This window comes from Armigeres subalbatus, chromosome 2, assembly GCF_024139115.2.
Source record: "Armigeres subalbatus isolate Guangzhou_Male chromosome 2, GZ_Asu_2, whole genome shotgun sequence".
NCBI lineage: Eukaryota > Metazoa > Arthropoda > Insecta > Diptera > Culicidae > Armigeres > Armigeres subalbatus.
The window spans coordinates 223,146,983-223,169,927 of record NC_085140.1 but is presented as its reverse complement, the minus strand read 5'-3'; the positions used below and the strand labels follow the sequence as shown (position 1 = coordinate 223,169,927).

Genomic DNA, 22,945 nt, shown 5'->3' with positions numbered 1-22,945 from the left:
GAGTGGAATTTCTTTTTCATCTTAATTACTTGGACTGGTGAAAATCCAAGTAATTGAGAAATTTCAATTTTAATCTCATCCAGTGATTTATCATCACTGGGGAGACCTTTGAAGACGACTTTGAACAATCGCTCAATTTTGACTTCGTATGTGAAGAATTTATGGCGCTTCTCAGTTCAATACTGAAGAAGACGTTTGCGATCGTCAAAGGATCCCGGCAAAACGCGGCAGTCACCCTTCCTAGCAATCTGAAATGAAACCTTGATCACCTGTAGGTTACTCAAGATTTCATTCCGAAAGCCAGAAAACTCGGCAACAGATACCACAATTGGCGGAATTCGTTGTTTCTTCGCATGAATCGAATCACCTAGGCTGGAGGTAGATTCGATTTTCTCAAATTCGTCATTAATTAAATCGAACTGATTGCTCAGTTCGATAGGAGAAGAAATAATGTCAACGCTAGAGTTAGAAGGAATATCTGAAGTCTCCAGCTTCCTTCTATTTTTTTCACGCTTGGGCAGGACGGTCTTGAAACCTTGTTTCTTTGAAGGAAGTGGAGAATTCAGAGACTCCCCCTTCCTCTTGTTTTTATTAATGCTCATTGCTGAGCGTGAAGACGTGACCTTCTAAGAGGTTTTTTTTCCAGAACGGTGTCCCTGCAGGATTACCACCGCTTGTCGGAATTTTACTTCCGCAAACGGGTCCAACGTAAAACGAAGGCACGGGTCCTTGCAAAAGATCGTAACGGGATCAGTAGGTACAAATAGCGCTGAGAAGCACCGTTGAAATTAAAATAGCTTCGGGTAGTATTAAAAACTTCCTTCCGCAAAGAGAGAAAGAACCGCACAGCACGAAAGCACGATGCGGTCTGATTTTAATGACAGCGTTGATTCTTCTAGCGTATTGCCATAAGGAGCATGAGCTATAGGATTGTCATTTACTAGATGGAGATTCTTACGAACTCTTACTAATAAAATAAGGATGATTAATGTTCATGAAAATGTAATACGATATTTTAATTTCAAAATACATTTTCTTTAAAGGAGGTCACTTGAAATATAGTCAGCAATTCAAATTTATCAAGTTAAATCGCATTTCCTATATCATAAACACGCAACAATATAACTTTATTAAAACTGACAACTACAACTGAATACTCTGAAAAATATTTTAAGGCACTTTTTATAAAATTTGTTTAACCACATGAATATAAGGGAAGGTCTTTATGATTTATAATTATAATTAAAGGTAAAACATTTAATCATATATTTTAACTGACATTTCTCCACAGCTTAAATATTCGTCACAAAACTATCCTTTTTTTCTTGTGCAAGGGTAAACGGAAATCTGCAAACAGACACCTGAGGAGGTTAACTCAGGTAGTGTGGGGATGGGATCACCCGACCCACTAACCCGAACCCGAACCTATGCAGGAACTTTTTAAAGCAGCCATGTTCAGACAACACCTGTGATAGGTGGTAGTTGACCTGACCATGCTTCCTACTAATCCAATTCGATACCTCCGGAATCAGTCTGTAGGTCCAACGACCTTTGACTGCAGTGTCCCACGCTCTTTGCAATTTGAGAAACGAAGCTGCTCTCTTGACACGTCGCACATGGACCGAGTCCCTGTCGTTGAAGCACTCCACATCTTCCCCCAGAAGTATGTCTACCGGCATCATCCCATCAATGACGCACACCGCCTTATAAGATATGGTGCGGTATGCGCTTGCAACGCGTAGACACAACAGCCGGTGTACCCTGATTAATTTCTTAACATTGGCTCTAGTGCTTTGGACCATTCTGGTACGGCGTATCGGATAATAGATAATGCTATACCCGCTATAAGCCTACGCACCTGACTTTGCACCGCCGATCCGTTGGACATCATTCGCGAAAAAGATTGTATTGCCAATGAAGCCCTTTGGCATACATAATCAACGTGGCTCGTAAAATTGAGCTTATCGTCGATCATCACGTCCAGATGCTTTAATGACCTCACGGAGTTAACTGTGCAGGCCCCAAGTTTATCCTCGCTTGCTGCACCCATGGTGGTTATGCAGCACAACAACCTCAGTATTGTGATGTGCTAACGCCAACCTCCTTGAGTTGAGCCATTCTTTGACTCTGCTAATAGCGTACGAAGCTTTCAATTCAACTTCGTTGAGAGTGTCGCCTGTGACCCCTAGCATTACGTCATCCGCAAAGCCTTCTATTTCCACACCAGCCGGGAGATTAATGCGTGATACTCCGTCATACATGATATTCCACAGAATCGGTCCGAGGATCGATCCCTGTGGAACACCTGCTGACACTTCAATCGACTGCTGACCAGCGTCGGTGTCGACTAACAATATCCTGTTTTGAAAATAGCTTTTCAGAATCCTGCACAGATAATCCGGGACTCTCAAGCGACGCAGGGAATCAGCTATAGCTGCCCAGCTAGCGTTATTAAATGCATTCTTGTGTAATCAATGAGTCACATATATCACTACTGATCACAGTTGAAGGTCAAGATAACCCCATTTCACTGTGTTAAGTGGAAAAATAACTCCTAAATTTCAAATCTATATTCATAAATAGCAAGCGACTAAAATGGTATGAATTACCGCACATTTGGTGCAAAATAGACTGTTTTTGAGAGTCCATAATGATTGAATGCATTTAGATCATTTAAACTGCTTTTACAATAAGTTGAACATGAACTATCGATTTTTCTTTTTCCACTTCCCCAGTATACCTTACAACATTTCCATATTTCTCTGAATCGCGCACAGTGATTCTAACAGATTTTAATTCGCGCTTTTATTTTAACACTGCTACTGATTAAACAACAAATTCAGTCAAAAGTTGTCATATTTTCATTTCAACACTTTAAATCAGGGTTATATAACATATGATGTATGACCGAGAACAAGCATTTAAAATGTGTGTGAAAGGGATATTCTTAGTTTTGACGACATCACCAATTACCATTATTCAAGCAACAAATTATCTAAAAAAAAGCTATGCCCGAATACGTGAAAAAATTCTTATTGAGAATGCAACCAATAAAATAATGTTCCCAAAAAATGACATCAAATCTTCGGATTCCATAAAAGTATAGCCCAAAGCATGCCGAAGAACTTTGCTGAGGAAGGTACGTCACTGGAGCGTCCTCAAAAAAGTTATGATGCTTCGAAGTTTCATTGTTCAAACCATAAACCGTATTTGTGTTAGTATGTGCCTGTATGTACAGTACATATTTGCAAGAGATCTGCCTAAACATATTTTCTCACAACAAGATATATTGAGCGGACTATATCTTATTCCAGTGTTTCTCTTGGAAAATGAGCCTAATCGGCGAATGCGTTATTAAAGTATGTTCAAAATACTATAATTATCATTAAGTGTATAGGAAGAACACGTTTCACATGACTAGAAAAAAATAACGTAATTTTTATGACTGTCAAGGCTGCCTTGGAAGGTTTTAGTAAGAATATTAATGTAGTCATTAACAAAGAACTTACGATATGGTAACGCATTTTTGAAATACAACTTTTTTCACATTTTCCACAAGGACCATTTTGACGACTTTAACACTTATTAAAAACGTTCACAAATTAGGCCATCCTTTTGTATGGAGTCGAACCATTTTGCATGGGAATCGATATGTCTATCCCAGGGCCAGTAACCCCTGCTCCTACTTGGTTGTTCAATTTTAAACCGCTAGTATAAAATATAATCGTTCCTGAGCGAAATTGCGGTCCTCCATTCAAACACGTATTGCGCCTAGTATCAATTACGTTGAATAGTACAGTGAAATTGTATTTTTTTTCTCCATTCAGTCTTCATTGTGTATCAAACCGAGTAGAGGAAACTGGGGTATTATACACCACCAGGGCAAAACGACCGTTTAGCATTTTTAAGTATTTTTTCGGCAGTTTTCCCAGAGTATTTACTACAGCGTATGTAGTTCGGATCTCAAACTACCAATCTAGTAATAAACATTCTTAAAAATATTCCTGGAACGTCGCTAAAAATGACAAAAGGTCGTTTTATCCCGGGATACATTTTACACCAGTTACTCCTACATTCTTCCTTTGCTTCTCATTTATGGCATTTTTACTGAATTTCATTTTAATTTTCGTATAAGTGTTCCCCATGTTCTCAATTTACACAGGATTCTTTTTTTTTCACGATTTTTTTTGCTCGATCCAATCGTGTGACTTTAATATACCACCAAAGTCTTTCTTTGTCCTGAATAATTCAAAGAAATGTATGGCAACAATAATGGATGCATTAAATATCCGGAAAGTCAAAATGCTTTAGTTCTCTCGTGTTCCCGAAGCACTCTATCAAATTGTATTTTTTTTATTTTTCAAAATTTTGGATCTTATCAAAAATCTTTTTATTTTCTAAGAAAGCCAAACATGCTTTGAAAATTCAGAATTATCTTCGAAATTACTATTTTTAGAATTGGCCTTGCGAGAAAAGGCGTAGGATAGCGAGTCGATTCTCGATCCAAACCAGGGTGTGGTCGGGTGGGACATATTCTCATCTCCTTGAGTAGGGTATAAGTTTAATAACATGCTTCTATGTCAATATTTTTTTTTTTTTTTTTTTTTTAAGTCTTTATTAAAGTGTTTTTTTTTGTAACAATAAGTTCATCACTTTCTATGTCAATAAAATTCGTAACATTCGTGTTGTTTTTTATTATCTGGCGTGCTCACTCCTGGAAAAAAAAAACACAAAAATGAGAAACAAAACAATTCGTGTTATTTTTTTTTGGTTTTGAATGTTATTGATTTGGATACATGGAATTCAAGAAGCAGCTCCCCTATTGTATTCATTATTCTTGAAATCGACGGCATAGTGAAGCTTTTAATCAGTAACAGAATATTATGTTGAAACTGGCAATGTTTCAGTTGGAATGTACACATTACTCTATAGAGTCAAGAAGAAGAGCAAGTAGTAGAAGAATCTTATACAATCCCAAATTTTCACACCAATTTTAGTTGTTTTTGCTTTCGGTATTCTTGTGGAATTGTTATTAGAATTATTTTCAAATTCCCAAAATTGGCTATTGTCAATTTTTGTCATTGGCGTAACTACATGGGGCACTGGCCTTAGCTCCAACCACTGGCAGCGGCAGACAGAAGTGGCACACCACATGCTGCAATCTCACCATTGTACTCAAAAGCTATTGTTCTTGCAGCAAGCGGTGTATCGCCAAATGTTTATTGCAATTCTGTAAAAGAACCTAGGGTAAAATGCTCAATAGTGGACCCCCTAGTAGCAGAATTGTGCTCTTCCTATCTTAAATAGTAGAAATTTTCAACATATTAATTCTGCTTGATATCTTATAACAAGTTCTGCATTATTCGTTGAAATTAACATTTTGAAGTCTGACTGAACTTGCCCTATAGTAGACCCCCTGGGGGTCCATAATAGGAAATTGGTTCCCTATAGTCGACACTTCATTTGATTTTCATGTTTCGTTTCGGGACGTTCTTCTTCACTATTAAGGACCCCCCAAAATATTCCTATAATGGACACTCTCGTGTTTATTTTTTAAAGAATTTAAAAAAAGTCATCTAATTTTTCTTTCCACAGCATTTACAATGCATGTAATCAAATCATAGAACTGTAAGGTAGGTTCTCCTTATGAAATTTCATAGCAAAGTATTTACATTGTGCTGTAATAATGCAAAAATGGCTGAAGGGTCCACTATTGGTTGGGGGTCCACTATTGGGCACTTTACCCTATCAAAATCTGTAAGAACTTGGCATATGCAAAATTGTTACTTTTTTGCCTTTTTATTTACCGATTTTCTCGCAACAAGCTGCATTCGACAGGGGACACAGCTTTGTTGATCACTATTGAATTTAATAACGATAAACCATTGCGTTTAAAAGTTATCAAGAAAATGGAATCGAACTACATATAAGCGCCATATAAGGTTGGTGTTTTGGCTAAATGTGAGAAAGGCAGTATGACCACTTGGTGAATTAGGTTGGTTTTTTTATACACAAAATGTTTGATTCTATACACGCCTTTTTTATTCATAAGTATTGCTATGCAAAAGTTGATCTTGATGCAAAGATTTGATACATCATAATTCAGTGAGGATCACACATTTGCTATATTTTGAAGGATTTTGGATCCTGGTATGAGACCATTTGTTCAACCACATGTATCATTTGAAAAGCTATCCAAGTATCTAATTATTTTATTTCATTTCCGCATCCAATATTCACAACTTGCGATAATTGTAATTATTATTGTGCGTTTTTGGTCCGTATAAATGTGGAGAGCCCCGATTACACAATACATGGGAGGCTATTGAAAAATTTCCGGAAATGTTGTTGAGTATTTATGATTCATATTTATGTTGTCATTCAGTTGACTTTAATCGACTTAACTCAGTTGACTTTAACGAACGCTTTGCGGATCCTCCTTTCTTTGCGAAACTAGGGTAGTCAGTATTGGTCATTTTTGTTGAAAACCGGTAAAACAGTTGGTCTTATTGTACAGAAAACCATTTTATGTTAAAATTCAATACCCCTCAACATGATGTCTGGAAAAAAAAATCTTGCGGTCTAGGGTCAAGCCAAGATACTCGGTTTCATTGGGCTTTTCAATAAGATATTTATCAAAACTATTTAAATTTTTGTTCTTCTATCAGGATTATTGAAATATAGTTGAGGTATAACTTTCAAGGTTAACGTTAAATACAGTGTACAAAAAAGCAAATATTAGGGTCTCGCATACATGCACACACAAACATATTTTTTATTAGTCGAGCTACGACCCATGTCTTCGTTAGAGCTATCAAAAGTCCATGATTTCTATATGTAACTAGCTTTATGTACCCGGCCTTGCTCGGAATTGCCAGTTTGATTCGCAGTTTTTTTTTTCACAATCGGAAAATGAATAAACCAATTGGTCAACAGGATAATTGCGTTATCTTATCGATACTTCATCATTTGATCAAAAGAAGGCAGATTTCATTTGAAAACATTGACTGATTTTGGAAAAGGGAGCGAATCCATAATCGCCATATTCCGGGCAAACGTCTATTTCTAAAGAAGGACAAACATCCACCGATGCCTTATTCCGAGCAAACGTCTATTTTTAAAGAAGGGATCACATTCACCATCCAGAAGGAAACACATTAATCATTGCTTTTTACGTTGGGCAAACCATGATTTCGATAAATGGTTGAATTGATCGATAACTAAACAATACAATAATGGGTTCAGAAGTTAGGCTGGAGCACACACACAAACATACAAACTTTGATTTTTATATATCGCGGCAACTTATTAAAAACGGCGTATGTGTTTTTGAAAACAAAGATGCATACGTCGATTTGTCAAATATGATGACACTCCCGCAAACCAATACAACGAACATGTAGCCGAAACCTCCCCTACCTGTATGTGGCGATAGTTTGCGTGGGAGTGCTATCAGATTGCAGAAATCAACGTTTAAATTTTGTTTACAAAATCACATACGTCACATACGTTGAATAAGTATCCGAGATATATAGATAGCTAATAGCTGTATGTACCCGGCCTTGCTCAGAGTTGCCAGTTTAATTCGCAGTTTTCTCACAATCGGAAAATGAATAAACCAATTGGTCAAAAGGATAATTGTGCTTTCTTATTAATACTTTATCATTCGATTAAAAAGGCAGAATACATTTGAAAACATTGACTGATTTTGAAAAGGGATCAAACCCAAAATCGCCTTATTCCGGGCAAACGTCTATTTCTAAAGAAGGAAAAACATACACCGATGCCTTATTCCGGAAAAACGTCTATTTTTAAACAAATTTACCATCCAGAAGGAAACACTTTAATCATTGCTTCTCACTGGGCAAACCATGATTTCGATGAAGTTTTGAGTTGATCGATAACTAAACAATACAACTCCCCCACACCCGCCTCTTTCCCACCCTTAATCCTTAAACCATGTATGCTCCAAATTTGACTGAAATAGGCTAAAGGGAGATCAGAAGTTACACTGAGGTGATTGAGAGCTGAACAATGCTAGTCCCTCCACAACCTTCCGTTTTCAAAATATCATCCCTATCATCTTCGCCTTCTTAAGAAAAATTATTGAAATCGGTTGAAATCGGGCAAGGGGTACAGAAGTTATGCTGGAACATTGGATCATTGCATACCTTGCTTTTGTTTATTAATCTTTAATCATAATCATATAAATTCCATACCTTTTAAAATTTGTAATAAAGGTTACTCGATTATGGATCACTATGCAAATCATTCAATTTGATCATTCATAATCATCAATCATTAATCATATCGATCGTTAATCATTAATCATACACATAGTGTATCAACATTTAATCACGATCGGTAATTGATAATCATACTCCAACGGTTTTTTTACATTATTCATAATCGTTAATTATTGTCAAAAATGAATTGAATCGTTAATCATTATCAGTCATCATTGTCAAAAATTAATAATTCATTAATCATAACCTTTAATCATAGGTAACTCTCAACCCCCAGGACTAATTCCAACCAGATTAAATGATTTAATCATTTAATCTGGTTGGAATTAATCCTGGGGTTGGGAATTACACTGAATTGCTCGTTTCATAAAGACAACCCCTTCCCTTTTCCTCCCTCTTTTCTCAACGACCATTTCACCCCATTTGTTTTCTTCTCCTTGGGATAGAGAATGTGTGTACCAAATTTGGTTGAAATCGGTACAGGGGTTCAGAAGTTACACTTAATCGCCCGTTTTCTGAACAATACCCCTCCCTCCAGATCCCTCCCCCCTTGTCCAAATTACCCTCCTGTACGATCGGCTCCTCATAGTGAATATGTGTACAAAATTTGATTGAAATCGGTCCTGGGGGTTGGGAGTTGCACTGAGTTGCTCGTTTCCCAAAGACAACACCTCCCCCTATACCCTCCCCTTTTTCCCAATGTCCTTCCCTACCCCTTTGGTATATATTGATTATGATGGTGATTGTGTGTACGAAATTTGGCTGAAATCGGTACAGGGGTTCATGATTTACTTTGAATTGCCCGTTTTCTAAACAAAACCCCTCCTCCAGACCCCTCCCCCTTTCCCAAATCCTCCCATATGATTACCTCCTCGTAGTGAATATGTGTACAAAATTTGGTTGAAATCGGTCCTGGGAGTTGAAAGTTACACAGAATTGTTCGTTTTCTGAACAAAACCCCTCCCACCACCCCTCCCCCTTTTCTACATGACCATCCCACCCCTTTGTTAACTTCCTCTGAGGATAGAGAATGTCTGTACCAAATTTGGTTGAAATCGGCCAAGTGGTTCAGAAGTAGTTAGCGAACATACATACATAGATTGGTTTTTATATATATAGATTTTCGAAGCGTGTTGAACTGAGTCGATCACCCTGTATCAAGCGTTCCTCATTCAATCGTTCCAGCTTTTCTTTTGAAAGCTTTAGTTTAGCTGCGTACTTTGTTGAAAGCTCTAGCGAAGGACGTTACCATACGCTTTTATGGTTTTAAGCACTAAGCACTTTGCCATATATAATGAATAAAAGGCAATATCTAAATTCCTACACAACGCTGCCAGCATACTAATTCTACTGAGCGGAAAGCAGGTCAAAGTTAACTGCCTGAAATAAATATGACGAAAAAACATTTATAAAGTCAATTAGGAAGTGTTCTTCAAAAAAAATATTACCGATAGTTAAGAAGGTTTTCGCTTACTTTTCTTTTTTAAATTCTTTGCCTGTTTCGAGCATGCTCGTAGCGGCACACCAAGAATAATCTTTTTATAAGTATGGCGAAAGGCAATGAAGTTCGAATGTTCGAAGAAATACAGTAAATCACAAAAAAGTATGGCGTTCTTGAACTTAATAGTGCTGTCCAATGAGAGCTTGAAGTAGCTCGAAGTTTCTCCCTGTCCTGCTCATGCCCATTTGTTGACAAAAAAGAATGGGCAGGACGGGAACAACTTCGAGCTACTTCGAGCTGCTCATTGGTCAGCACTAACTACAAATTGAAAAAAAAAACACCCTAACAAATAATTTAAAAAAAGAAAGGTCTGATAATATTGTGCTTTTAATTTTGCTAAGCGGTTAAGGCTGATAACGAGCGGTCGCGCGGAAGTAGATGTTGAAGAAGGTAAATGTAGTTTTTTTTTCAAATTTTTAAAGTAATTGACTGTTTTGTAAAGTTCTGTGACTATTTTATAAACGTGTGTCAATAATTGAACCGTTTGTTTGAGAAACTGCATATGTAACATTTTTCGCCAAAATGAGATTTTTATATATTCTGAATACGTATAAAAATACGTATTCTGGCAAAACATACGAAAAAAAAATATTGTTCAGGGATGTATGAATTTTTTTTCGTGTGTTTGAGAAACTACATATGTCCACGTACTTTGAAGAGCAATTGTGAAAGACTGCTTACATTTTTTGCACTGAAAGTGCCCCAGGGTGTTGAGTTTTACCAAAAACTATTGATCTGTATCGAAGAAATCGAAAGAATCGGTGCAAATTTGCAAAAAACAGTTTTTTGTTGATTTCTCGAAATAGTGTAAAATGGACTTATGCAGTTTCTCAAACAAATGATTCAATTGTGTTTTAGTATGTATGAAAAGATTTGGGGTTTTTATGCCAGTTTGGCGGCCACCTCAAGCTGACACCTCCCCCCCCCCATTTTTTCTGTCGGGTGCAATATCCACTGTGACCAGATATTTGATCTATTGTGGCGCGGAGCTTCTAAATGTATAGTATAAGTCAGATACTCTAAAATACTATTGAAGAGTGATTTGAACTTACTGACTATGATTATTATCCCAGTAAGGAATAATTAAACGAATAAAGTTTATTGCCGAGGGTTCAATAAAACCGTTCTCAAAAATGTTTCTTCTTCTTCTTCAATGGCTCTACATTCCAACTGGAACTTGGCCTGTTTTCCAACTTATTCTATTTTATAGTATTCTATTAGCATTTCCTCAGTTATTAATGGAAAGTTTTTCTATGCCCACCATTACATGAATATGTATCTTGTGTGGCAAGTACAATGAATACACTATGCCCAGTGAGTCGAGAATGTTTCCCACCCGAAAACATCCTAGACCAGACCGAGAATCGAACTCGCCATCTCCGGATTGGCAATCCTGCGCCTTTGCTCGCAAGGCTACAGGAGAAAATGATATCTGCAGAGCAAATTTGAGACGCTTCGTGGCTGGAATACGTGCATACTTTGGAGATTATTATTTATTTATTCAGACTACGGCCGAAGTGGCCTGTGCGGTATATAAGAGTCTTCTCCATTCAGCTCGGTCCATGGCTACACGTCGCCAACCACGCAGTCTACGGAGGGTCCGCAAGTCATCTTTCACATGATCGATCCACCTAGCCCGCTGCGCACCTCGCCTTCTTGTGACCGTCGGATCGTTGTCGAGAACCATTTTAACTGGGTTACTGTCCGACATTCTAGCACATGCCCGGCCCACCGCAGTCGTCCGATTTTCGCAGTGTAAACGATGGATAGTTCTCCCAGCAGCTCCTGCATCTCATGGTTCATTCGCCGTCCACCATCTGCACCCCACCATAGATGGTACGCAGCATCTACCTTTCGAAAACTCCAAGAGCGCGTTGGTTCTCCATGAGTATCGTCCAGGTCTCGTGTCCGTAGAGGACTACCGGTCTAATGAGGGTTTTGTAGATTGTCAGTTTGGTACGGCGGCGAACTCTATTCGATCGGAGCTTCTTGCGGAGTCCAAAGTACGTACGATTTCCAGTCACTATGCGTCCCCGAATTTCTCTGCTGGTGTCCTTTGCGGCAGTCACCAAGTACACAAATTCTTCTACCACCTCGATTTCGTCACCACCGATGCAAACTCGCGGTGGGTGGCTCATATTGTCTTCTCTTGAACCTCTTCCTATCATGTACTTCGTCTTCGACGTGTTGATGACTAGTCCGATCCGCTTAACTTCCCTCTTCAGTCTGATGTAGGCTTCCTCTATCTTCTCAAAGTTACGTGCAATAATGTCTATGTCGTCGGCGAAGCCAAATAGCTGGACGGACTTATTGAAAATTGTAACACTCGTGTTAATCTCTGCTCTTCGTATTACCCCTTCCAAAACGATGTTAAATAGCAGACACGAAAGACCATCACCTTGGCGTAACCCTCTGCGCGTTTCGAAGGGACTCGAGAATGCCCCTGAAACTCAAACTACGCACATCACCCGATGTCGCTTTGATCAACCGTGTCCGTTTGTCTGGAAATCCGTGTTCGTGCATTAGCTGCCATAGCTGGTCCCGATCGATTGTATCATATGCGGTTTTGAAGTCGATGAATAGATGATGTGTGGGCACGTTGTATTCGCGGCATTTCTGCAGTACTTGGCGAATGGCGAACACCTGGTCCGTGGTGGTGCGTTCCCCCATAAAACCCGCATGGTACTGCCCCACGAACTCCCTTGCAATTGGTGCTAGTTGACGGTATAAAATTTGGGAGAGTACCTTGTACGCGGCGTTCAATAATATGATTGCGCGATAGTTGCTACAATCCAGCTTATCGCCCTTTTTGTAGATAGGACACACGACACCTTTCATCCACTCCTGCGGCAAAACTTCCTCCTCCCAAACCTTGGTAATGACCCAGTGCAGCGCTCTAGCCAGTGCCTCACCACCGTGTTTAAATATCTCTCTTGGTAGTTGGTCAACCCCAGGGGCTCCGGCCAAGCTTCTCCTGGAGTTCCTGGAGATCCGGAGCCGGTAAAATTAAGTCCTACGCGCGTTCTCCCAGGTCCATCACCATACCGCCATCTTCATCTGCCACAACGCCCGTTTATGTCCTTACACGTATCAGGCTGTGGCACGTGGCCCTTACGTGAACGGTTCAACTTCTCATAGAACTTTCGTGTGTTATTAGCACGATACAGTTGCTCCGTCTCTTCACGATCTTGATCTTCCTGCTGGCACTTTTTCCTCCGGAAAATCGAGTTTTGTCTGTTCCGCGCCCGTTTATATCGTGTCTCGTGCCATACTTTGGAAATACGCCGTCGTAATAAACTTAGACCGATAGTCCTCTTCGAACACTAGACCTGGACGATACTCGTGGAGGACCAACGCGTACTTGGAGTTTTCGAAAGGGATGTGTGCGTACCATTTATGTTGAGGTGCGGTACGAAGATGAAGTGAATGAACCATGAGTTCCATCAGCAGTTAGGAGAACTATCCATCGTTCACACCGCAAAAATCAGAAGGTTGAAAAGACGCTACGACTATAAAATGTTATACAAATGTTGTACAGTATGCTGCTTCAAGCTGTAACAGGTAATCTATCCGATTTCAAACTCTGATAGTTTATCTGCAGTGAGCGATCTTATAAATAATTTTAGAACTGCATGATATTGACTTATGTATTATCAAGGTTGTTAGGATATCATAATGTTTTACTTAAGTGAGTTTTTGGTCTGGCAGGCGTATTACCCCTTACAATTTTGCATCTTTTATAAATTGTTTCCCATAGCAATCTTTCAATATTCAGTGTTTGAATTGTTCAATATAATATGCAATACTCTTACACTGTTTCATATTTAGCTCGAGCAGGCTTTTACTACACTAAGTCGCTAGACATATTTTTTTCCACGAAGAGCTTCGTGTCGTCTGCGTATATGAGTGTTTTGATTTACTCAAATATGTACCACGGTGTCTCCATGGGAATTTTTTTCTTTTCAATCAATATATCTGAAACACCCACCAAATATATGGTCCCTTTTTCATGTCGCGGGTAAACTAATAAAACATTTATAATTGTACTTACGTGAAGGAGGATAGCGTATGCTATCGTCTTATACCTGTAGTGTTGTTTACCTCGGACCACAATGGTATCCAATAGTTGCTCTCTGGAGGTGTATTTTATCGAGCATTACATTACTACGTGATCGATGTCATCGTAATCGGCTCCACATCTACAATTATTGCTATCGGCCAGCTTTATTATGTGGAGATGTGCGTTTGGAGAGATAAAAGAGAAAGTCTCCACCTCTGAACCACTATCACACAGAAACTTCAGGAACTATAGAGAATACCCACCGTCCAAGTTCATTGTGTGACCGATTCAGTTGCTAATTTTGAAGGGGATTGTGACAAACTAATGGGAGAACTCGTTGTTCGAGATTCAGCTATCATAAACTTCACCTTCCTGTGTGCTCACCTTTGCCAGCGAGTCAGCCACCTCATTGTCATAGATTCGGTAATGGAATTGGAATTTTGTATGGACAAAGGTAATCTTAAACGATCTTTCGACCAAATCATTCATCTGCTCTCTTATGTTGAGCATGAGCATAATTGACCGCCCACGTCTGCTACTCCGTTACTGCCAGGTCAGCTTTAATTGTACCGAGAACCAACAGATGAAGTTTGGGACTAACTTCTTCAATGTGTAAAAACTGTTGACCTAAAAATAAGCAATACCAGCGCCGGCCGTGTCCGAATTGTTGAGAATATTTCTTCTCGAAGTAATACTTGGATTATTCTATGGTTATAAGATTACTTATATTGAGTTACAAATCGTCAATTCCAAATACTAGTCTCTCTACTCTATCGATGGTTATATCGATTAACAATTTTATTATGTTATATTTTCACATTCCATATCTTCCTATTGCCCATAAGAGATTGTACACATTGACATATCTCCAGCAGGTTTGCATACAATACGCAAAGCTCCGTTTCCCACGAAAGCTCTCTCAAGCGATATTGCTATAACTTGTATACGGTTCATCGTTGCAAACAACAACTCTTGTGTCTCGTCATCTTGCTTAAAGACCGCACAAAGCACAAAATTTAGGTGACCGGCCGATCGTTCTGCTTATTGAAGAATACATTTCTGCACGCGATCTAAACTTCGACTTTCTAATTAATTTACTCACCCGTACAAAGCAGAACCAAATTTCGATGACCAGACCGCATCGTGCTTTCGGTGCGGTTCTTTTCTCTCTTTGCGGATGGAAGCAGGGACACCGTTCTGGGAAAAAACTCTTAGAAGGTCACGTCTCCACGCTCAGCAATGAGCATTAATAAAAACAAGAGGAAGGGGGAGTCTTTGAATTCTCCACTTCCTTCTAAGAAACAAGGTTTCAAGATCGTGCCCAAGCGCGGAAAAAAATAGAAGTAAGCTGGAGACTTACTTATATTCCTTCTAACTCTAACATTGGAAATAATACTTCTCCTACTGAACTGAGCAATCAGTTCGATTTGATTAATGACGAAATTGAGTAAATCGAATCTACCTCAAGCCCAGATGATTCGATCCATGCGAAAAAGCAAAGAATTCCGCCAATTGTGGTATCTGTTGCCGAGTTTTCTGGCTTTAGGAATGAGATTTTGAGTAACCTTCAGGGGATTAAGTTTTCATTTCAGATTGCCAGGAAGGGTGACTGCCGCGTTTTGCCGGGATCATTTGACGATCGTAAACGTATTTCACTGAGAAGCGCCATAAATTCTTCACATACGACGACAAAACTGAGCGATTGTTCAAAGTCGTCTTGAAAGGACTCCCCAGTGATGATAAATCACTTGATGAGATTAAAATTGAAATTTCTCAATTACTTGGATTTTCACCAGTCCAAGAAATTAAGATGAAAATGAAATCTCGCTCTGGTACTTCCCAGAGGGGTATTTCTCAAGAATTTTATTTAGTTCACTTTAACACAAGTGAACTAAATAATATAAAAAGTTTGGAAAAGGCCTGTATCATGTCCCATGTCCGTGTTACATGGGAACATTTCCGCAGGCCTGGGGGAAATTTCCAAAACCTCACTCAGTGCCGTACACACTTAATATTTTTTACCGGGATCTCAGCAAAATGGTCAACTTTTACCGAGATTCGCACAGCCGTGCCCCAGCAAACATGTTTTTTGCCGAGATTTCTGTCAAAATTGCTGAAAATCAGCAAATAATTTGCCGAAAATCAGCTAACAAACATCATTTTTGCCGGAATATCAGTTTTTTTTATTTTGCTGGCGCACGGCTGTGCGGATTTTTGCCGAGCTGCAGAAATTAAAACTAAGTGTGTAAGTGCCAAAAGTGGGGTCACGGAACTAAACATTGCCACATGGATGCTAAATGCATCATTGGGTTGGAACCTTTTACGCCAAGGACGCCTGTCCTGTGAGAGAAGATTCCAATAAATTTAAATGCGCCAATTGTGGGGGCAATCATAAATCCAATTTCTGGAAATGCCCTTCGAGCAAAAAAGTTTTGAATTCCCGTGCAAAATTGATGACGGGAAATTCCAATAGAATACCAGATTCGAGGGGTAAACATATTTCAAACGCTCAAAATCCGCAATCATTTGTCGGTCGAGCAATTCATACCCACCACATTCAACGAACAAATTTTGCTCCTACCTCTCACAGAGTAACGAGCAGTTCGTCGAATTTTAATTTTTCAAACACGCCCTCTGTTGAGAACGTGACGAACCCAACGTATGGCATCACGGCCGTGCACACTTGATCAGATTGCTGCAAGGGTACACCGAAACATAAGGGAAGAAAAGACACAATAGAAAATAGGCAAATATAAATATAACCACATGAGATAGTTTTGTGAGGTCTACATGAGTTAGCTAAAATTAGATAAAAGGTCCTGGTTTTAAGGTCTGTTGGTGCTTCGGCGATCGTAGTTAGCACACCAGTAGCGATATTCCATACAAAGTAAGCGAACTTTACCTTATTATCTGCACCAAACTATAATTAAACCTTGTTAGGTCACTAGACAGAAGTCTAAATCAAGGTGAGCTGTTGCAGAGCAACTAGTATAAGTGCACGCAAAAAAAAGCGTTCTTGAATTCGTGAACTAACGAGTTCACGGTGTATTTTTTCGTGAACACCAATCACGGATTCGGGAACACCAGTCTTGTTTTCCAGAACGTTCCTGAAAACGTGACTGTATTCCCGAATCCGTGATTGTTGTTCACGAAAAAATACACCGTGAACTCGTTAGTTCACGAATTCATGAACGCTTTTTTTGCGTGTGCCCGCTAGTGTTGAGAAAATCTGGGCAAACTACATCTAAGAAATTCGTAAATTTTTTTTGTTTTTTTTTTTATATAATACCCTATAATTAAGTTAAAATCACCAAATATTTACAATGTTATGAAAACTCATATGTGAATATGTACGTTATGTGGAAGGTATTGATTTGGAAAATGTATTGGAGGTAACCACTTTCCCTTCGATGGGACTCGAACCCATGACCCTAACGTCCAAGTCGGGTGGTTTAATCCCCGGAAATAGGCAATTACCTTTGATTGAACCCCACCAAATATTGTTGAACTATCATAAATATCTAACGGTCAGGTTCTCGCTACTGCTGCCAACAGTGAACATTCTATTCATGCGAATTTGAAAGGCTTTGAGGATTCTGCTTGAGCGACGATAAATTTAAAGGAAACATTTACTGTAAGTAAGATGTTCACACTTAATTTTTATTACCGAGCTCGGTTACCAGATTACCGAATTCTCAACAGCTGAGCTCTCGGTAGTCACCTCGGTAAACCACATCGACAACCGAGTGCTCGGTACTGCATTTTATCCGATGAAATGTCACAATTTACTGAAGTGTTCTGTAAAACTTACTGAGCCCTCGGTAACATAATACTGAGCACTCCGGTAAATCATATGTCAAATAAAAATCAGTTTTACCGATTTCTCAGTACTTTTTTAACTGGTTTTCGGTACTTTTTATGCGGCGCCCCCCTGAAAAAATACCGAGCGGTTTGTATTTTTATTTTTTTATTTCAGAAATAATTACTATGAAAAATCTAATATTTCATCATTATTTTTATTGTTCAGAGATTCTCATATGCATATATCATTTTGCTCGCACATCCTCCGAGAATCGTTCTTCCATCGTATCGTAATCATATATCCATTCTAAGAAAACAAAATCCAATCCATTAGAAGCAAAATTCGAGAAAGAAATCCCAAAGTGTGAGGCTGCGCTTTCATCGTAATGCTACGATCCAAACGAATAGCTGTAAGTTCTGCGGGGCGTAGCGTCCTTTCTAGCATTCCAGCGATATGCGCATTATCGAGAAACATCTGTAAGGAAAGTGTTGAAAATATATGATAATATAGTGATATTTGTAAATATCTACAAAGAAGTTACAGCTCAATTACTTACCACACAAAATGGTAGAAATATCCATTATTCTAGATTTTTTTGTTAGTTAAAATCTGATTTGCTTGCTCAGCCATTTTGAAGAAAGATGAAGATTTAAAAAAATGGCGCTTTATCAAGCATCACGACAGACGAGTTCTATTAACTGAGAAATCGGTATAAAATTTAACGATGTTGGTAAGATAACTTACAGAACACGGTAAAAATGTTTAAAAATCTATGGGAACCGAGATGCTCGGTAATTAACATTTGTGACGTTTCAGTTTACAGAGAGATCGGTGAACATTATTACAGATATCAGTTATTTTACAATTATTAACCGAGCTCACAGTATAAATTATTTTTTACAGAACAAAACCAGTAAAAAAAATTACCGAGCTGTAATTATGAATTTAAGTGTGTTGTAATTACACGGAATATGAAATACTGAATTAAATATATTTCAGCATTGATCGGCATACTAAAAGTCGATTAACAAAGAATTTCCTTTTTTCTTGTTTATTCCGAACACCCTCCTATGCAAGCATCGCTGCAGGCAGGCAAAATTTCATTTCTGAAAATTTACCGACGATGTATGATTTTCATACCCATTCTTCAACGGGAAAAAACGTTCGTTCTGACGACTCAGGTAGCATGTCTCCTTCCGACTTTGATTCTAAATGAACAATTGCATCACATGATCGATGCAGTGTTCAAAGCAAATACCAAAACTAAAGCTGTTCAGGTTGTTATCAAATTTACTCAAAGAATTGTTATTGGACTTCGTTTTAATGGATCCAAATAATTCATTGAAAGTTTTAAATTGGAATGCCCGCTCTTTAAAGTGTAAGGAAGATGAATTATTCAACTTCCTATCAGTTCATAATGTGCACATTGCCATTATAACTGAAACATATTTGCCTGTAGTAGTCATCGTACAAACTTGCGTACTCAGTAAATGCTTGGTGTATATAATTTTCATATCGGATAAAAGTGTTTAGTAATTTTATGTAACGGAGAACTATATTATAAGACTAAATCTGTATCAAACGGTCTACAAACATGATTGACGACAATAAACAACAATAAAGAAACCTGGACTTTTCATCAAAAGAGATCCAAATTATTTTATTTACCGAAATGATCGTCTTGACAGCGTCTGTGGTGGGGTCACCATCGTCATTAATAGACGTATCAAACATAAATTATATTCTTCGTTTGAAATCAAAGTTTTCGAAACTTTGGGAGTTTCTGTTGAAACAAATTTTAGACAATTCTCTTTTATTACTGCCTACTTGGCTTTCCAGTGCAATGGGGAGCAAAGGAGTTTGTAAAAACTGATCTTCAAATTGTAACTCGGACCAATATTATTTTTTTCATAATTGGTGACTTCAATGCCAAACACCGGAATAATGGTCAAAGCAATTCCAACGAAAACATTTTATTTGAAGATTGTTCTGCAGGATATTATACTATTCAATGTCCCAATGGACTAACTTTTTTTTCTTCCAGTCGAAATCCTTCTATAATTGATTTAGTTTTAACGGATTCAAGTCAACTGTGTGGCCAATTGGTAACTCATGATGACTTTGACTCTGATCACCTGTGACTTTTGAAATTTCACAAGAAACCATTAACAATCCAATCCGCTCTACTTTTTATTATCATAGAGCTGATGGGAATTTATACAAAACGTATATCGATAGGAATTTTGATGTTGATATTCCTCTCGATACCAAAAGTGATATTGACAATGCTCTCGTATCTTTGACAAATTTAATTGTTGAAGCCAGAGGCATTGCAATTCCTAAATGTGAAATTAAATCCAACTCCATTATTATTGACGACGATCTTCAGCTACTGATCCGTCTTAAAAATGTAAGGCGAAGGCAATACCAAAAAACTCGCGATCCCGCGTTGAAAGTTATTTTGCGAGATTTGCCAAATGTTATTAAAAAACGTTTCGCTATTCTGAGAAATACCAATTTTAAGAATAATGTCTCGAAGTTGGATCCCAGTTCGAAACCTTTTTGGAAATTAACGAAAATTCTTAAAAAAAAAACCTCAAAAGCCAATTCCAACGCTTAAAAATTTTATTAACAAATGGTGAAAAGGCTCAAAAACTTGCTCAGCAGTTCGAGAGTGTCCATAATTTCAGTCTAGGTCTCACTAGTCCAATTGAGGATCAGGTTACACGAAGCTTCGAAGATATTCTCAATCAAGATAATGTTTTTGACCCTTCGTTGGGAACTAATGTGGATGAAGTGAGATCGATTGCTACAAAATTTAAAAATATGAAAGCCCCGGGTGATGATGGTATTTTCTACATACTTATCAAAAAACTTCCTGAGGCTCTTTATCCTTTTTGGTTGATTTATTCAACAAATGTTTTCAATTGGCATACTTTCCAGATAAATGGAAAAACGCCAAAGTTGTTCCAATTTTGAAGCCGGACAAAAATCCAGCTGAGGCTTCTAGTTATCACCCAATCAGTTTGCTTTCTTCAATAAGCGAACTGTTTGAAAAGATTATTTTAAATAGAATGATGGTTGATATTAATGACAATTCTATTTCTGCTGATGAGCAATTTGGTTTTCGCCATGGACATTCAACCACCCATCAGTTATTAAGAATTACGAATTGAATTCGGCTCAACAAATCTGAAGGATATTCGACTGGAGTTGCTCTTCTTGATATAGAGAAAGTATTTGACAGTGTTTGGCATGAAGGCTTGATTGTAAAATTGATGAATTTTAGTTTTCCTCTGTCCATTATTAAACTGATCCAAAATTATTTATCAGATCGCTCAGCTGAAGCGGGGCGTCTCGCAAAAGGGCGCAGCTTTCAAGAAGTTGGCGGAGGAAGTCCTAGGCGAGACGGTCAAGGTGAGGGCACTCACGACGGAGATGAATCTAAGGGTTAAAGACCTGGACGAGATCACCGAAGTCGAAGAGCTCGTCACGGCACTGCGGCGACAGTGTGAAGTGGAGACGCCCACCGCAGTCGTTCGGCTACGGAAAGGTCCGGCAGGGACGTAAGTAGCATTGGTTCGGTTATCTGCAGCGGACGCCTCCAAGGTAGTCAAGTTAGGGAGCGTCAAGGTGGGATGATCGGTGTGCCCTGTGGGCATATACGAGCAACCCGAAGTTTGCTTCAAGTGCCTGGAACCGAGGCACAAGCAATGGGACTGCAAAGGCCCTGACAGAAGCAAGCTCTGTCGACGCTGCGGATTGGAGGGACATAAGGCCTCGGCCTCGTCCGAGTGTCCGGTGTGTGCAGGTTTAGAGGAAACGGCGGAACACGTGTTGTTCATGTGCCCACGTTTTTGCACAATGCGTGACCACATGCTTGCAACGTGCGGTCTGGACATTATCCCGGACAACCTAGTCCGGAGGATGTGTAAAGATGAAGTTGGCTGGAACGCCGTTTTTATCGGTTATCGTCCAAATCGTCTCGGAGCTACAGAGTTCAGTGCGTGTTGGCTCTTGTTTCGGACGGCCGAACGATCGCGCGATTTGCCGAAAATTTGTGTTTTGCATTGCGCGGCCAGAAATAAAGTTAATTAGTTCAGTGCGTGTTGGCTCTTGTTTCGGACGGCCGTACGATCGCGCGATTTGCCGAAATTTTGAGATTTGCATTGCGCGGCCGGTAATAAAGTTAATTAGTTCAGTGCGTGTTGGCTCTTGTTTCGGACGGGAGTTCAGTGCGTGATCTCTCTTGTTTCGGACAGCAGAACGATCGCGCGGTCGGCCGAATTATTGTGTTCTGCATTGCGCGGCCGGTAATAAAATTAATCAGTTCAGTGCGTGATCTCTCTTGTTTCGGACAGCAGAACGATCGCGCGATCGGCCGAATTATTGTGTTCTGCATTGCGCGGCCGGTAATAAAATTAATCAGTTCAGTGTGTGTTCTATCATGTGTCGGACAGCAGAACGATCGCGCGGTCAGCCGAATTATTGTGTTCTGCATTGCGCGGTCGGTAATAAAATTAATCAGTTCAGTGCGTGATCTCTCTTGTTTCGGACAGCACAACGATCGCGCGGTCGGCCGAATTATTGTGTTCTGCATTGCGCGGCCGGTAATAAAATTAATCAGTTCAGTGCGTGATCTCTCTTGTTTCGAAGCGGGCCTGGTAGTCATATGGCTACTGCTTCTGCCTCATACGCAGGAGGTCGTGGGTTCAATCCCAGGTCCTTTCCATTCTCCTACTTTGTATCTTTCTCTTTATTTCTCATGTTCTAGCAATCGCTAGAACTGGAAATGGACTTCCTTGCCGTTTCCATCATTATTCCTATACCTTCAACTTGAGTATTCTATCAGTAATCTGATAGAATTGGAAATGAACTATAGAGCTCGTTTCCTACATCCAATTAGAAATTCCATCAGTTACCTTCTCCTATCTATCACATTGGCAGCTCGTTAACCAAGACGGACCTCTGCCTCTCCAACCTAACCCAGAAATTCCAATAAATTCCGCATGAACTCGTGGCAAGTGCAGAGGTATATTCGGCTTGCAGTGGGCGAGTGATTGCATCATCATTTCCTCCCCCTTCCCTATATTGACTTGCATTCTGACGTGGCAGGCGCCAGTATGACCTAACAAATGAGATCACCAGTACTTGTACATTGAAGATGTGTGCTAGTCCCAAGCAAACATTTGTTGGTTCCCTGTGCAAGAACAACTGATCTGGTCATAATGGAGTAGCAACTACGAGCAGTCAATCAAGCTCAAGCTCAAGCTATCGTCCAAATCGTCTCGGAGCTACACAGAAGGTGGCGCGTGGACTCGAGGAATGGCTAGTTC

At 39.3% G+C, this 22,945-nt stretch overlaps 1 protein-coding gene across 2 annotated transcripts in view; it reads left to right on the top strand.

Moving 5' to 3' along the window:
* Nucleotides 1–22,945, top strand: part of LOC134211747 (scavenger receptor class B member 1) — a 142,603-nt gene that overhangs the window by 6,991 nt on the left and 112,667 nt on the right. Inside the window, exon 1 of one of the 2 annotated variants that reach the window (XM_062688927.1) lies at nt 16,676–16,694. The exons of the other annotated variant lie outside the window; for it this stretch is intronic. The gene's annotated coding sequence lies outside the window, so the exon portion shown is untranslated. Of the gene's footprint in view, nt 1–16,675; nt 16,695–22,945 lie in introns of those variants that run through there. 2 annotated transcript variants of the gene reach the window in all.